The sequence below is a fragment of the Callithrix jacchus genome, chromosome 4 (genome assembly GCF_049354715.1).
Source record: "Callithrix jacchus isolate 240 chromosome 4, calJac240_pri, whole genome shotgun sequence".
Taxonomy (NCBI): Eukaryota; Metazoa; Chordata; class Mammalia; order Primates; family Cebidae; genus Callithrix; species Callithrix jacchus.
Genome location: NC_133505.1, coordinates 5,597,814 through 5,613,209, shown reverse-complemented (window position 1 = coordinate 5,613,209; position 15,396 = coordinate 5,597,814).

Genomic DNA, 15,396 nt, shown 5'->3' with positions numbered 1-15,396 from the left:
AGTTCCAGCTTTCTGCATGTGACTAGCCATTTTTCCCAACACCATTTATTAAACAGAGAATCCTTTCCCCATTGCTTGTTTTTGTCAGGTTTGTCAAAGATCAGATGGTTGTAGATGTGTAATGTTACTTCTGAGGCCTCTGTTCTGTTCCATTGATCTGTATCTTTGTTTTAGTACCAGTACCATGCTGTTTTGATTACTGTAGCCCTTTAGTATAGTCTAAAGTCAGGTAGTGTGATGCCTCCAACTGGTGTGTGTGTGTGTGTGTGTGTGTGTGTGTGTGCGCGCGCATGCTTAGAATTGTCTTGGCTATGTGGGCTCTCTTGGTTCCATATGAAGTTTAAGGTGTTTTTTTCTAACACTGAAGAAAGTCAATGGTAGCTTGATGGGGATAGCACTGAATCTATAAATTGCTTCGGGCAACATGACCATTTTCACGATATTGATTCTTCATAACAGGAGCATGGAACGTTTTTCCATTTGTTTTTGTCTTCTCTTATTTCCTTGAGCAGTGGTTTGTAGTTCTCCTTGAAGAGGTCCTTCGTATCCCTTGTTAGTTGTAATCCTAGGTGTTTAATTCTCTTTGAAACAATTGTGAATGGGAATTTATTCATTATTTGGCTCTCTGTCTGTCTGTTACTGTTGTATAGGAATGCCTGTGATTTTTGCATATTGATTTTATATCCTGAGTCTTTGCTGAAGTTGCTTTTCAGCTTAAGAAGATTTTGGGCTGAGATAATGGGGTCTTCTAAATATGCAATTATGTTGCCTGGAAATAGAAACAATTTGACTTCCTCTTTTCCTAATTAAATACTTTTTACTTCTTTTTCTTGCCTGATTGCCCTGGCCAGAACTTGCAATACTATGTTGAATAGGAGTGGTGAGGGAAGGCGTCCTTGTCTTGTGCCGATTTTCAAAGGGATGCTTCCAGTTTTTTTTCATTCAGTATAATACTGACTGTGGGTTTGTCATAAATAGCTTTTATTATTTTGAGAAACTTTCCATTGATACCTAGTTGTTTAAGACTTCTAAGCACAAAGAGCAACTGAATTTTGTCAAAGGCCCTCTCTGCATCTATTGAGATAATGATGTGATTTTTTTCTCTCGTTCTGTTTATGTGATGGATTACGTTTATAGATTTGCGTATGTTGAACCAGCCTTGCAACCCAGGGATGAAGCTGACTAGATCGCGATGGATAATCTTTTTGATGTGCTGTTGGATTTGGTTTGCCAGTTTGTTTTGAGGATTTTTTGCATCAATGTTCATCATAGATATTGGTGTGAAATTTTCTTTTTTAATGGTGTTTCTGCCAGGTTTTGGTATCAGGATGATGTTGGTCTCATAGAATGAGTTAGGGAGGATTCTGTCTTTTTCTGTTGTTTGAAATAGTTTCAGAAGGAATGGTACCAGCTCCTCTCTGTACCTCTGGTAGAATTTGGCTGTGAACCCATCTGGTCCTGGACTTGTTTTTGTTGGTAGGCTACTAATTGCTGCCTCAACTTCAGACTTTGTTACTGGTCTATTCAGGGATTCAACTTCTTTTTGGTTTAGTCTTGGGAGGGCATGTGTGTCCAGGTATTTATCCTTTTCTGCTAGATTTGCTGATTTATTTGCATAGAGGTGTTTGTGGTAATTTCTGATGGTAGTTTGTAATTCTGTGGAATCGGTGATAGCCCCTTTATCGTCTTTTATTGCATTTATTCGATTCTTCTCTCTTTTCTTTTTTATTGGTCTGGCTAGCCGTCTATCTATTTTGTTGATCTTTTCAAAAAAAACAGCTCCTGGATTTATTGATTTTTTGAAGGGTTTTTTTATGTCTCTATCTCCTTCAGGTCTGCTCTGATGTTAGTTATCTCTTGTCTTCTGCTAGTGTTTGAATTTGTTTGACCTTGCTCCTCTAGTTCTTTTAATTGTGATGTTAGGGTGTCAATTTCAGATCTTTCCTGCTTTCTCTTTTGGGCATTTAATGCTATAAATGTTCCTCTACAGGCTTCTTTAAATGTGTCTCAGAGATTCTGCCAGGTTGTGTCTTTATTCTCACTGGTTTCAAAGAACATCTTTATTTTTGCCTTCATTTAATTATTTATCCAGTAGTCATTTAGGAGCAGAATTTTCAGTTTCCATGGAGTTGTGCAGTTTTGAGTGAGTTTCTGAATTCTGAGTTCTAATTTGATTGCACTGTGATCTGAGAGACTGTTTCTTCTGATTTCCATTCTTTTGCATTTGCTGAGGAATCTTTTACTTCCAATTATGTGGTTAATTTTAGAGTAGGTGTGATGTGGTGCTGAGAAGTATGTATATTCTGCAGATTTTGGGTGGAGAGTTCTGTAAATGTCTACTTGGTCCAGATCTTATTTCAGGACCTGGGTATCCTCATTAATTTTCTGTCTCATTGATCTGTCTAATATTGATCATGGGCTGTTAAAGTCTCCCACTGTTATTGTTTGGGAATATAAGTCTCTTTGTAGGTCGTTAAGAACTTGCTGTATGAATCTGGGTGCTCCTGCATTGCATGCATATATATTTAGGATAATTAGCTCTTCTTGTTGCATTGATCCCTTTACCATTATGTATTGCCCTTCTTTGTCCCTTTTGATCTTTGATGGTTTAATGTGTGTTTTATCAGAGACAAGGATTGCCACCCTGCTTTTTTTTTTTTGCTTTCCATTTTCTTGGTAAATATTCTTTCGTCCCTTTATTTTGAGCCTTTTTGTGTCATTGCAAATGAGATGGGTTTCGTGAATACAGCACACCAGTGGGTCTTGACTCTTTATCCAATTTGCCAGTCTGTGTCTTTTAATTGAGGCATTTAGTCCATCTACATTTAAGGATAATATTGTTGTGTGTGAATTTGATCCTGCCACTGATGCTAGCTGGTTATTTTGCCCATTAGGTGATGCAGTTTTTTCATAGCACTGATGGTCTTTACAGTTTGGTATGTTTTTGCAGTGGCTGGTACTGGTGGGTTCTTTTCATGTTTGATGCTTCCTTCAGGAGCTCTTGTAAGGCAGGCCTGGTGGTGACAGAACCTCTCAGCAGTTGCTTGTCCATAAAGGATTTTATTTTTCCTTCACATATGAAGCTTAGTTTGGCTGGATATGAAATTCTGGGCTGAAAATGGTTTTCCTTAAGGATGTTAAATATTGGCCCCACATTTGTAAGGTTTCTGCCAAGAGATTCGCTGTCAGTCTGATGGGCTTCCCTTTGTGGGTAACACAACCTTTGTCTCTGGCTGCTCTTAGCAGTTTTTTTCCCTTCATTTCAACCCTAGGGAATCTGACAATTATGTGTTTTGGGGTTGCTCTTCTTGAGGAATATCTTTGTAGTGTTCTCCGTATTTCAGAATAATCTATTAAGCTAATAGCCTATTCATAAGCCATTACTAACCTATTCACTCAGAATGGCATTAAGAGAATAAAAAGAGAAGCCACAAAATAGCTTTTACAAATTAAAAAGACCAATAGTAGAGTAATAGAAAATTTTGAACTAGTCACAAGAGAAGCTTCAAAAAGATACTCAGATGAATTACTAGTTGGGGAAAGGCAAACTCAAACTCCACTGAGATATCACTACCCATCTACCAGAATGGCTGACACGAAAAAGGCAACTTCCTGTGTCACTGAGCATGTGGAGCCACAGGAAGTCTTATACTCTGCTGGTGACGGTGTAAAGTAGTACCATCCCTTTGGTTAATCATTAGGCACCTAAAGTGAACATACATATAATCTATGACTCCATAATCCCCTGCATCAGTCTATACCCAGCAAAAATGTACACATGTATTCACAAAACACCTGTTATCTGTAAGAATGTTCATAGCAGCCCTTTTTCTAATACGAACTGGAAGCACCCCCAACTACCCATCAGAAAAGATTACATTGTGGATATTCGTACTCTGGAATCCTCCACTGAAGCAAGTTTTTTTTTTTTTTTTTTTTTTGAGATGGAGTCTCACTCTGTCGCCCAGGCTGGAGTGCAGTGGTGGTGCCTCTCAAATTTCATAAAATGAATACCCGTTGAAAGGTTTAAAACTTGTCGGGTAAATTTGACATTTAAAAATATTGAGTCTTCCTGTTCATCTCATGACATGTCCCTCTATTAGGTCTTTGGTGTTTAGGGTTTTATCTCAATATTGTTTTGTAGCTTTTTAGAGATAGCGCACATACTTTATTCGGTTTATTCCTAGGTATTTGATATTTTGATGCTGCTATAAATGGCATCTTTTAACAATCTTATTTTCCGTTGATCAGTGATAAATGACTATGTTTTTTCTGTATATTGATCTTATATCAGGAACCTTGCTAAACATTGTTTCTAATCACCTGTAGAATATTTTGAATTTTCTGTGTTCACAAGAATATTGCCTGAAACTAATCTATTTCTTCTAATAATTATACTTTGTATTTCTTGCCTTTTTGCACTGACTAGAATTTTCAGTATATTGCAGAGAAGTGTTGATGGCTGGTCTCCTTGCAGTACTTCCAATCTCAGAGGGAAGATTTAAACATCTCACTGCTAAGTAAAATACTCGCTGTAGTGTTTCTTTTTGGTGAAAGATCTTTTCTATTCCTAGTTACCCTGAGTTTCTTTATTCTCTTTAGTTCACAAATGGCTGTTAAAGCATTTATCAAGTGTTTTTTTTTTTTTGTACATATGTTGAGATAATCCTATACAATCTCTTACTATTTATTTATAGTCAGGGTGTCAGTCTGTTGCCCAGGCTGTGGAGTGGCATGATCGCCACTCACTGAAGCCTTCACCTCCTGGGCTCAAGTGATCTTCCTGGCTCAGCCTTCTGAGTAGCTGAGACTACAGGTGCATGCCATCATGCGCAGCTAATTTTTTAAAAATGTTTGTAGAATCTCACTGTGTTGCCCAGGCTAATCTCAAACTCCTGCACTCAAGCCATCCTCCCCACTCTTCCTCCCAAAGTGCGAGGATTATAGGCATGAGCCACCATGGCTGGCCTAAAATTTCTCCTTTATCCAGTTAATGGGGTGAAATACATAGATTGATTTTCACATGTGAAACCAACTTTGCATTGAGAATAAAGCCAACTGAGTTGTAACGACTTAACGTTTTTATGAATTGCTGGATTTGATTTGTTGACACTTTGTTCAGAATTTTGCATTTGTGGTCATTTCTGAAATTGTCCTGAAATTTTTGTTTCTCCACGTCGCTTGTCATGTGTTGGTGTCAATATTATTTTTGCTTCAAAAAACAAGTTGGAGGCCAGGTGTGCTGGCAGTGCCCAAGAGCTAGCAGCTTCCATGACACTCTTTAAGGTGACTTCACGCTAGGATTGTGTAGACCACAAGACATCTCCCAGTAAATGGCTCTGAGCAAATTTTGAGGCATTCGGTTTCTTGGTCTCTTCTGGAATTGGCAAATGTCTGTGGAGGAAAATCAGTTCCGAATGTGAAGATTGTTGTACTTTGATGGGTTTTTTTTCTCTTCTCATCTTGGTAGCAGTGGAAGTGGTAGAAATTGTTCAGACCCTGGCTATATTCTGACTGTGGAGGTGAAAATTTGTTGACAGAGTAGATGTGAGAACCAAGCAGAAAGGATGATGTCATGTTTTTTATTTAAGTAATAGACGTGAGACATGAGATACTAGAGAGGGGGAGAGAGCAGATGTGGGGTATACACAGGGAGAAGAATACAAAGGGAAGTGAGCACATAAAGGGTTGATGTCACATCAATGAATTGGTGGTCCTGGTGATGTCACGGAACTGGTGGAATCAGGATATCAGAAGGAGAGAACTGGAGAGATAGCATGGGAATAAAGATTGACTTAGTATGAGAAAACAAATTAATATTTTATAATTTTTTATTTGCTCACCATAGGCATTGTGACCTACGTTATGTTGATATATATTCTATTTATTTTTAGTGAAATTTGAATGATATACCACATAGTATAAATCACAGAACATAATTCCTGAATTTCAAGCAATACTGTTATGCATAATGTGTGAGGTTAACCAGAATAATCGGACATTATTGATGTGAATCTAACTGGGAAGTTGACAGTAAACACTTCAGTTACTAAGTACGAATCTGGAAATTTCGGGAGACAAATTCCACCATTGAATTCTTGTTTCTTCAGAATCAGAGGTAGCATATATAATCAGAAAATAAATTTTGATGTTTGAATCAGTGGTGTGTGTGTCATGTAAACATAGACATATAAAACAGAAACCAAGTTGACAATCACATTTTCCTAGGAAGACTTTGTGTCTTAATCATATAAGTATTATGAAAACAGACCATTTCCTCTTCTCATGTAGTCTTGGAAGTTTTTCTTCTTCCTGTTTCTTCTGTGATTGGACTCATATCTACCACTCTTATGCTTTGTTTTTCATGGAGAATTTGTTCCTGTTTGCTTCCTTGGTTCTTTTTCTAGAGGACTGTGGATGGAATAAGTAAAATATTTTTGAATCTCGCTCTGCAGTGACCGCAGATGTAAGCGATAGGAATGAAGGGCAAAGGCAACATGGAATTATCCATTGCTGATGTCATAAAGCGTGGTCTCTTTGCTCTAAGCTTCCTGTGTTCAAGGCGTAATCCATTTTTATTTTGTTTCTCACTGATCACTGAATTCTGGAAATTTTCATGTGGTTTTGCATTCCTGTGAAATGAAGATATTATTAATGAACAACAGTCTAAATCCCATTTCAATGCTGTTTCATTTTCTTACTGCCTTGGGCAGATTTTTATTCTTATTTAGTTCAAGGTATATGGTCTATAATGCTTTAAGATAAGTGAGAGTCTGAAACTAGAACGTGAACTGGAATTGACCCTCCTCCCAAGTTCTTAAGGATTTACCAATGGGCTACGGGTCACACGGTCCTCCTATTTATTTTGTAGGACTGACATGGTTAACATCTATTGTTCACTTATCATGGCATGTCACTCTTCTAGACATGCCTTGTACTATGACACAACCCTGTGAGGAAATGCCATTTCATTCATTTTACAGGTGGAAATCTGGAACACAAGGAGGTCCAGTAATTTGCCCAAGGTCATATGGTAGGTGACAGAGCTGGAATTTCAACTCTAGAAGTCAGACTCCAAGTCTGAGATGCTGACCCCTACACTTTACCGCCTCCTTGATATGTCAATGTGCAAATACACACACTGATCTCTCGATTCTGTTGACTTCATCTCTACTCTGCTGCATTCAACCACTTACGCAGAAGTACGTTTAGCTTTTCTTCTCTCAGAACTGCTCCGTCTCTAAGACTTTGGACGTGGTGCTCTATCTGGTGCCGCCTTCTCTTTTATTCCTCTTGCTTTTTCACAGTAACTAAAGCTGCTCAGCAGCTCCACTGAGCCTCTTAATTCTTATTTTATCAGTTCCCGCTCATGCCCCTTTGCTGGTTTCCCTTACTTCGGTGCCACTGAGGAGGACTTGCCACTGCTTGAATTCACCTTGTATTTTTTCGCCTTTTAACCTCACCCACTCTCCGTCTGGAATATTCTTCCTACCATCTCTCCCCTCTATTTTAGCTTGTTTAAAACTTTCCCCAATCTTTAAGTCACTCCCCCAAACCCCTAACCCTTACTCCACAAATGCTTTGTTTCTGCAGTGCTCTTCCTGGACCTCTCAAAACATCAGTCTTTCCTTCCTCAGTATTCCTGACACTCCGTTTATACAACAAATACGGTACTCATGAGAGTCTACCTTGTAATAAAGCTGCATGTGAATTTCCTTAGCACGCTTTCTAGCTTATAGCTTAGAACTTCTAGCCCAGTGCCTCATGCTAGACTAGAATATGGAACAAAGAACTTTACAATTGGAGAGGGTGTAAAGGATATTCTAATTCAAACCTTCATTTTACTGGAAATGAGATTGGAGCCTTTTTTTTTTTTTTTTTTTGAGATGGAGTTTTGCTCTTGTTACCCAGGCTGGAGTGCAATGGTGTGATCTTGGCTCACCACAACCTCCGCCTCCTGGGTTGAGGCAATTCTCCTGCCTCAGCCTCCTGAGTAGCTGGGATTACAGGCACGTGCCACCATGCCCAGCTAATTTTTTTGTATTTTTAGTAGAGACGGGGTTTCACCATGTTAACCGGGATGGTCTCGATCTCTTGACCTCGTGATCCACCCTCCTCGGCCTCCCAAAGTGCTGGGATTACAGGCGTGAGCCACCGTGCCCGGCCCAGAGCCTATTTAAGAGGCAAGTCATGCTGACAATGGGAAAGACAAAGTCACTTGTTCCTTTCTTCCTGGAATGCAAATTAAGAACAAAACCATATGTGTGCTCAGCACTGTGCTAAGCATAGGGCTACCCAGGTGACAGTTCCTACTTTTAAGAATCTCAGTGTCTACTGGGAAAGATAATGAATAGATTATTATAACACAATGGGATGGGACAGCTGTTTGTGGAATAAATATATAAATAAATGCATAAGTCAAGGGGTTTACTGTCTTTTTATTCTATGATCCCTTCATCAGAAGCATGAGGAGACAGCTTTTATTTATTTTTTCTTTTTTTAAAAAAATTATACTTTAAGTTCTGGGGTACACGTGCCATGGTGGTTTGCCACATCCATCATCCCGTCATCTACATTAGGTATTTCTCCTAATGCTATCCCTCCCCTAGTCCTCCACCCGCCGACAGGCCTTGCTGTGTGATGTTCCCCTCCCCGTGTCCATGTGCTCTCATTGTCCAACACCCACGTATGAGTCAGTACCTGTGGTGTTTGGTTTTCTGTTCTTGTGTCAGTTTGCTGAGAATGATGGTTTCCAGCTTCCTCCATGTCCCTGGAAAGGACATGAACTCATCCTTTTCTATGGCTGCATAGTATTTGATGGGTATATCTGCCACATTTTTTTTATCCAGTGTATCATTGATTGGCATTTGGGTTGGTTCCAAGTCTTGGCTATTGTAAATAGTGCTGCAATAAACATACATGTGCATGTGTCCTTAAAATAGAACAATTTATAATTCTATGGATATATACTCAGTAATGGGATTGCTGGGTCAAATGGTATTTCTATTTCTAGGTCCTTGAGGAATCACCACACTGTCTTCCACAATGGTTGAATTAATTTATACTCCCACCAACAGTGTAAAAGTGTTCCTATTTCTCCACATCCTCTCCAGCATCTGTTGTCTCCTGATTTTTTAATGATCGCCATTAAAACTGGTGTGAGATGGTATCTCAATGTGGTTTTCATTTACATTTCTCTAATGACCAGTGATGATGAGCTTCTTTATATATGTTTATTGGCTGCATAAATATCTCCTTTTGAGAAGTGTCAGTTCATATCCTTTGCCCACTTTTTGATGGGGTTATTTTTTTCCTGTAAATTTAAGTTTTTTGTAGGTTCTGGATACTAGCCCTTTGTCAGATGGGTGGATTGCAAAAATTTTCTTCCATTCTGTAGGTTGCTTGTTCACTCTGATGATGGTTTCTTTTGCTGTGCAGAAGCTCTTAGGTCTAATTAGATCCCATTTGTCTATTTTGGCTTTTGTTGCCATTGCTTCTGTTGTTGTAGTCATGAAGACTTTGTCCGTGCCTATGTCCTGAATGGTATTGCCTAGGTTTTCTTCTAGGGTTTTTATGGTTTTACGTCCAATGTTTAAATCTTTAATCCATTTTGAGGTAATTTTTGTATAGAGTATAAGGAAGGGATCCAGTTTCAGTTTTCTGCATATGGCTAGCCAGTTTTCCCAACACCAATTGTTAAACAGAGAATCCTTTCCTCATGCTTCTTTTTGTCAGGTTTTTTAAAGATCAGATGGTTGTGTAACTATGTGGTATTATTTCTGAGGCCTCTGTTCTGTTCCGTTGGTCTGTGTCTCTGTTTTGGTACCAGTACCATGCTGTTTTGATTACTGTAGCCTTGTAGTATAGTTTGAAATCAGGTAGCATAATGCCTCTGGCTTTGTTCATTTTGCTCAGGATTGTCTTGGCTATGTGGGCTCTTCTTTGGTTCCACATATGACATTTAATGTTTTTTCCCATTCTACAAAGAAATAAATGGTAGCTTACTGGGGATAGCATTGAATCTACAGATTATTTGGGGCAGTATGGCCATTTTCATAAAATTGATTCTTCCTAACCATGAGCATGAAATATTTTTCCATTTGTTTGTGTTCTCTCTTATTTCCTTGAGCAGTGGTTTATGTTGTCCTTGAAGAGGTGCTTCACATCCCTTGTTAGTTGTATTTCTAGGAATTTTATTCTCTTTGTAGTAATTGGGAATGGGAATTCACTCATGATTTGGCTCTCTGTCTGTTATTGGTGCATAGAAACGCTTGTGACTTTTGCACATTGTTTTTGTATCCTAAGACTTTGCTGAAGTTCCTTATCAGCTTAAGGAGATTTTCGGCTGAGACGATGGGATATTCTAAATACACAAATAGAGAGAATTTGACTTCCTCTTTTCCTAATTGAGTACTCTTTATTTCTTTCTCTTTCCTGATTGCCCTGGCCAGAACTTCCAATACTGTGTTGAATAGGAGTGGTGAAAGAGGGCAACCTTGTCTTGTGCTGGTTTTCAAAGGGAATGCTTCCAGTATTTGCCCATTCAGTATGATATTGGCTGTGGGATTGTCATAAATAGCTTTTATTATTTTGAGATCTGTTCCATTGATACCCAGTTTACTGAGGGTTTTAGCATAAAGCATTGTTGAAGTTTGTCAGAGACCTTCTCTGCATCTATTGAGATAATCATGTGGTTTTTGTCTTTGGTTCTGTTTATGTGATGGATTATGTTTATTTATTTTATATGTTGAACCAGCCTTTTATCTCAGGGATGGAGCTAACTGGATCATAATGGATAAGCTTTTTGATATGCTGTTGGATTCCGCTTTTCAGTATTTTAATATGGATGTTCATCAGGAATATTGGCCTGAAATTTTCTTTTTTAATTGTGTCTCTGCCAGGTTTTTGTATCAGGATGATGTTGGTCTTATAAAATGAGTTAGGGAGGATTCACTCTTTTTGTATTGTCTGGAATAGTTTCAGAAGGAATGGTACCAGCTCTTCTTTATACCTCTGGTAGAATTCAGCTGTGAATCCATCCGGTCCTGGACTGTTTTGATTGGTAGGCTATTAATTGCTGCCTCAATTTCAGACATTGTTATTGGTCTATTCAGGGATTCAACTACTTCCTGGTTTAGTCTTGGGAGTGTGTAAGTGTCCAGGAATTTATTCATTTCTTCTAGATTTTCTGTTTTATTTGAGTAGCAGTGTTGATAGTATTCTCGGATGGTAGTTTGTATTTTTCTGGGATCAGTGCTGATATCACCTTTATTATTTTTTAATGCATCTATTTATTAGTCTGGCTAGCAGTCTATTTTGTTGATTTTTTCAAAAAACTAGCTCCTGGATTTATTTATTTATTTTTTTGAAGGTTTTTGTGTATCTCCTTCAGTTCTGTTCTGATCTTAGCTATTTCTTGTTTTCTGCTGGCTTTTGAATTTGTTTTTGCTTCTTTAGTTCTTTTAATTTTGATGTTAGGTTCCCAATTTTAGATCTTTCCTGCTTTCTTTTTTGGGTATCTTTGTAATTTTCTGTTTCATTTATCTGTCTAATATTGACATTGGGGTGTTAAAGTCTCCCACTATTATTGTGCAGGAGTCTAAGTCTCTTTGTAGGTCTCTGAGAACTTGCTTTATGAATCTGGGTGTTCCTGCATTGCATGCATATATATTTAGGATAGTTAGCTATTCTTGTTGCGTTGATCCCTTTACCATTACGTAATGCCTTTCCTTGTCCCTTTTGATCTTTATTGGTTTAAAGTCTGTTTTATCAGAGACTAGGATTGCTACCCCTGCTTTGTTTTGCTTTCCATTTGGTTGGTAAATATTCCTCCATCCCTATTTTGAGCCTCTGTGTGTTTTTGCTCATGAGATGTGTCTCTGGAATATAGCACACCAATGGGTCTTGACTCTTTATCCAATTTGCCAGTCTGTGTGTTTTAATTGGGCCATTTAGCCATTTACATTTATGGTGAATATTGTTATGTGTGAATCTGATCCTGTCATTATGATGCTAGCTGGTTGTTTTGCCCACTAGTTAATGCAGTTTCTTCATCGTGTTGATGGTATTTGCAATTTTGTACGTTTTTGCAGTGGCTGGTACCAGTTGCTTTATTTCCATGTTTAGTGTTTTCTTCAGGAGCTCTTTTAGGGCAGGCCTGGTGGTGACAAAATCTCTCAGCAGTTGCTTGTTTGTAATGGATTTTATTTTTCTTTTGCTTATGAAGCTTAGTTTGGCTGGATATGAAATTCTGGGTTGAAAGTTCTTTTCTTTAAGGATGTCAAATATTGGTCCCCACTGTCTTCTGGCTTGCAGTTTTCTGCTGAGAGATCCACTGTTAGTCTGACAGGCTTCCCTCTATGGGTAACCTGTTGTGTCTCTCTGGCTGCCCTTAGCATTTTTTCCTTCATTTCAACCTTGGTGAATCTGACAATTATGTGTCTTGGGGTTGCTCTTCTCAGGGAGTATCTCTGTGGTGGTCTCTGTATTTCCTGAATTTGAATGTTGGCCTGCCTTGCTAGGTTGGGGAAGTTCTGGATAATAACCTGAAGAGTGTTTTCCAACTTGGTTTCATTCTCCCTGTCACTTTCAGGTACACTGATCAAATGTAGATTAGGTCTTTCCTCTCAATCCCATATTTCTTAGAGGCTTTGTTCATTTCTTTTCACTCTTTTTTCTCTAATCTTATCTTTTTGCTTCCTTTTATTGGGTTGATCTGCAGTCTCTGATTTCCTTTCTTCTGCTTAATTGATTCAGCCATTAAAACTTGTGTGTGCTTCATGAAGTTCTCATGCTGTGCTTTTCAGCTCCATCAGTTGTTCATGTTCTTCTCTAGATTGGTTATTCTAGTTAGCATTTTGTCTAACCTTTTTTCAAGTTTCTTAGCTTCCTTGCATTGGGTTAGAACATGCTCCTTTAGCTTGGAGAAGTTGGTTATTACCCACCTTCTGAAGCCTGCTTCTGTCAATTCGTCAAACTCATTCTCTGTGCAGTTTTGTTCCCTTGCTGGCAAGGAGCTGTGATCCCTTATAGGAGATTTGGTTCTGGTTTTTGGAGTTTTCAGCCTTTTTGCACTGGTTTCTTTTCATCTTCATGAATTTATCTTCCTTTGGTCTTTGAGGTTGGTGAACTTTGGATGGGTTCTCTGAGTGGACATTCCTTTTGTGGATGTTGAAACTCTTTCTGTTTAGTAGTTTTCCTTCTAACAGTCACCCTCTGGTCCAGCTCTGATGGAGTTTGCTGGTGGTTCACTCCAATCCCTGCTTGCCTGAGAATCACCAGTGAAGGCTGAAAATAGCAGATTTGCTTCCTGTTCCTCCTCTGGTAGTCTCCTCTTAGAGGAGTACCTGCCAGATGCCACCTAGAGTGCTCCTGTATGCGGTGGCTTCTGCTGGGAGGTGTCTCCCAGTCAGGATACATGGTGACTAGGGACCCACTTGAGGAGGCAGTCTTTTTCTTATTGTAGCTCGAATGCTGTGTGGGGAAATCTGCTGTCTTCAGAGCTGCCAGGCAGGGACATTTAGGTCTGCTGAAGCTGTACCCACTACCACCGCTTTTCTTAGGTGTTCTGTGCCAGGAATGTGGGGGCTTTATTTATAAGTCCCTGACAGGCTTCTGCCATTATCCAGAGAAGGTCTGCCCAGCGAGGGCGTCTAGTGAGACAGTGCCTGTAGCTGCTGAGCTGTGTTGGGCTCACCCAGTTCAAATTTCCCAGCAGCTTTGCTTACACTGTGGGGTTGAAACCACCTACTCAAGACTCAGGAGTGGTGGATACCCCTCCCCCCATCAAGCTCAAACTACACAGGTTGAGCTCAAACTGCTATGCTGGCTGCAAGAATTTTAAGCCAGTGGATCTTAGCTTGCTGGTCTCAGTGGGGGTGGAACTTGCCAGAGCCAGAGCACTTGGCTCCCTGGCTTCAGCCCCCTTTCCAGGGAGTGAACGGTTCTTTCTGGCTGGCATTCCAGGCACCACTGGGGTATGGAGAAGAACAAACTGCTGCAGCTAGCTCGGCTCCTGCCCAAATGGCCACCCAGTTTACGCTGGAAACCCAGGGTCCCGGTGGTTATGTAGGTACTAGAGGGAATCTCCTGGTCTGCGGGTTGTAAAGACTGTGGGAAAAGTGTGGTATTTGGGCCGGAGTCCAGGAAATGGCTTCCCTTCTAGGAGAGGGTGTTCCCTGGCCTTTTGCACTTCAGGCGAGGTGACACCCCACCCTGCTTTGGCTTCCCTTCCTGGGCTGCCTCCGCTGTCCAACCAGTCCCAGTGAGATGAACCAGGTATCTCAGTTGGAAATATGGAAATCACCCACCTTCTCCATCAATCTCGCTGGAAGCTGTGCACCAGAACTGTTCCTCTGTTCCTATTCGGCCATCTTGCCAGAGGCTCCCATGATTGAGGTTTTTTTTTTTTTTTTTTTTTTTTTTTTCTTGAGACAGAGTTTCCCTCTGTGGCCCAGTCTGGAGTGCACGGTGCGATCTCGGTTTACTGTAACCTCCGCCTCACTGGCTCAAGTGTTTCTCATGCCTCAGCTTCACAAGTAGCTTGGACTACAGGCACCTGCCACCACACCTGGCTAATGTTTGTATTTTTTTGTAGAGATAGGGTTTCACCATGTTGAGCAGACTGGTCTCGAACTCCTGACCTCAAGTGATCTGCCCACCTTGGTCTCCCAAAGTGCTGGGATTACAGGCATGACCCACCATGCCCAGCCCAGACAGATTTTATATATAATTCACTTAACAAAATGGTATCTGATACTGTAGGAAAAAAATGTCAAATCTGGTTGTGCCAGACAAGTTTATCATCATTAGTCCAAAAGAGGAGGGAGGTCTGTTGGAAATGAGGAAGTGCTGCTTTCCCTCTCTCTGCTTTTAGTTTTTCTCTCTCCAGTTTTTTTTTTTTTTTTCTGCTTTTCCTCATGTGCTCAGGTTTACATTCTAAACACACAACCTGTAAGAGTTTTGGTTTTGTTTACTTACTGGTTGTATGTTTACCTCAATGAAGCCAAAGGGTCTACGAACTCTGGACTGGATGTGCTATTTATTTACTTTTTAGGGGGAGTGGGGAATGGAGTTTTGCTCTTGTTGCCCAGGCTGGAGTGCAATGGCACAATCTTGGCTCACTGCAACCTTGTCCTTCCTGGGTCAAGCGATTGTCCTGCCTCAGCCTCTCCAGTAGCTGGGATTACAGGGATGCAGCACCACACCCGGCTAATTTTTGTATTTTTATTAAAAATGGGGTTTCACCACGTTGGCCAAGTGGGTACTGAACTCCTGACTTCAGGTGGATCCACCTGCCTCAGCCTCCCGAAATGCTGGGATTATAGGTGTGGGCCACTGCGCCTTGCCTGTTTCTTTACTTTTTAAAATACTTGAATGTTCTTGTAATGTTAGCTG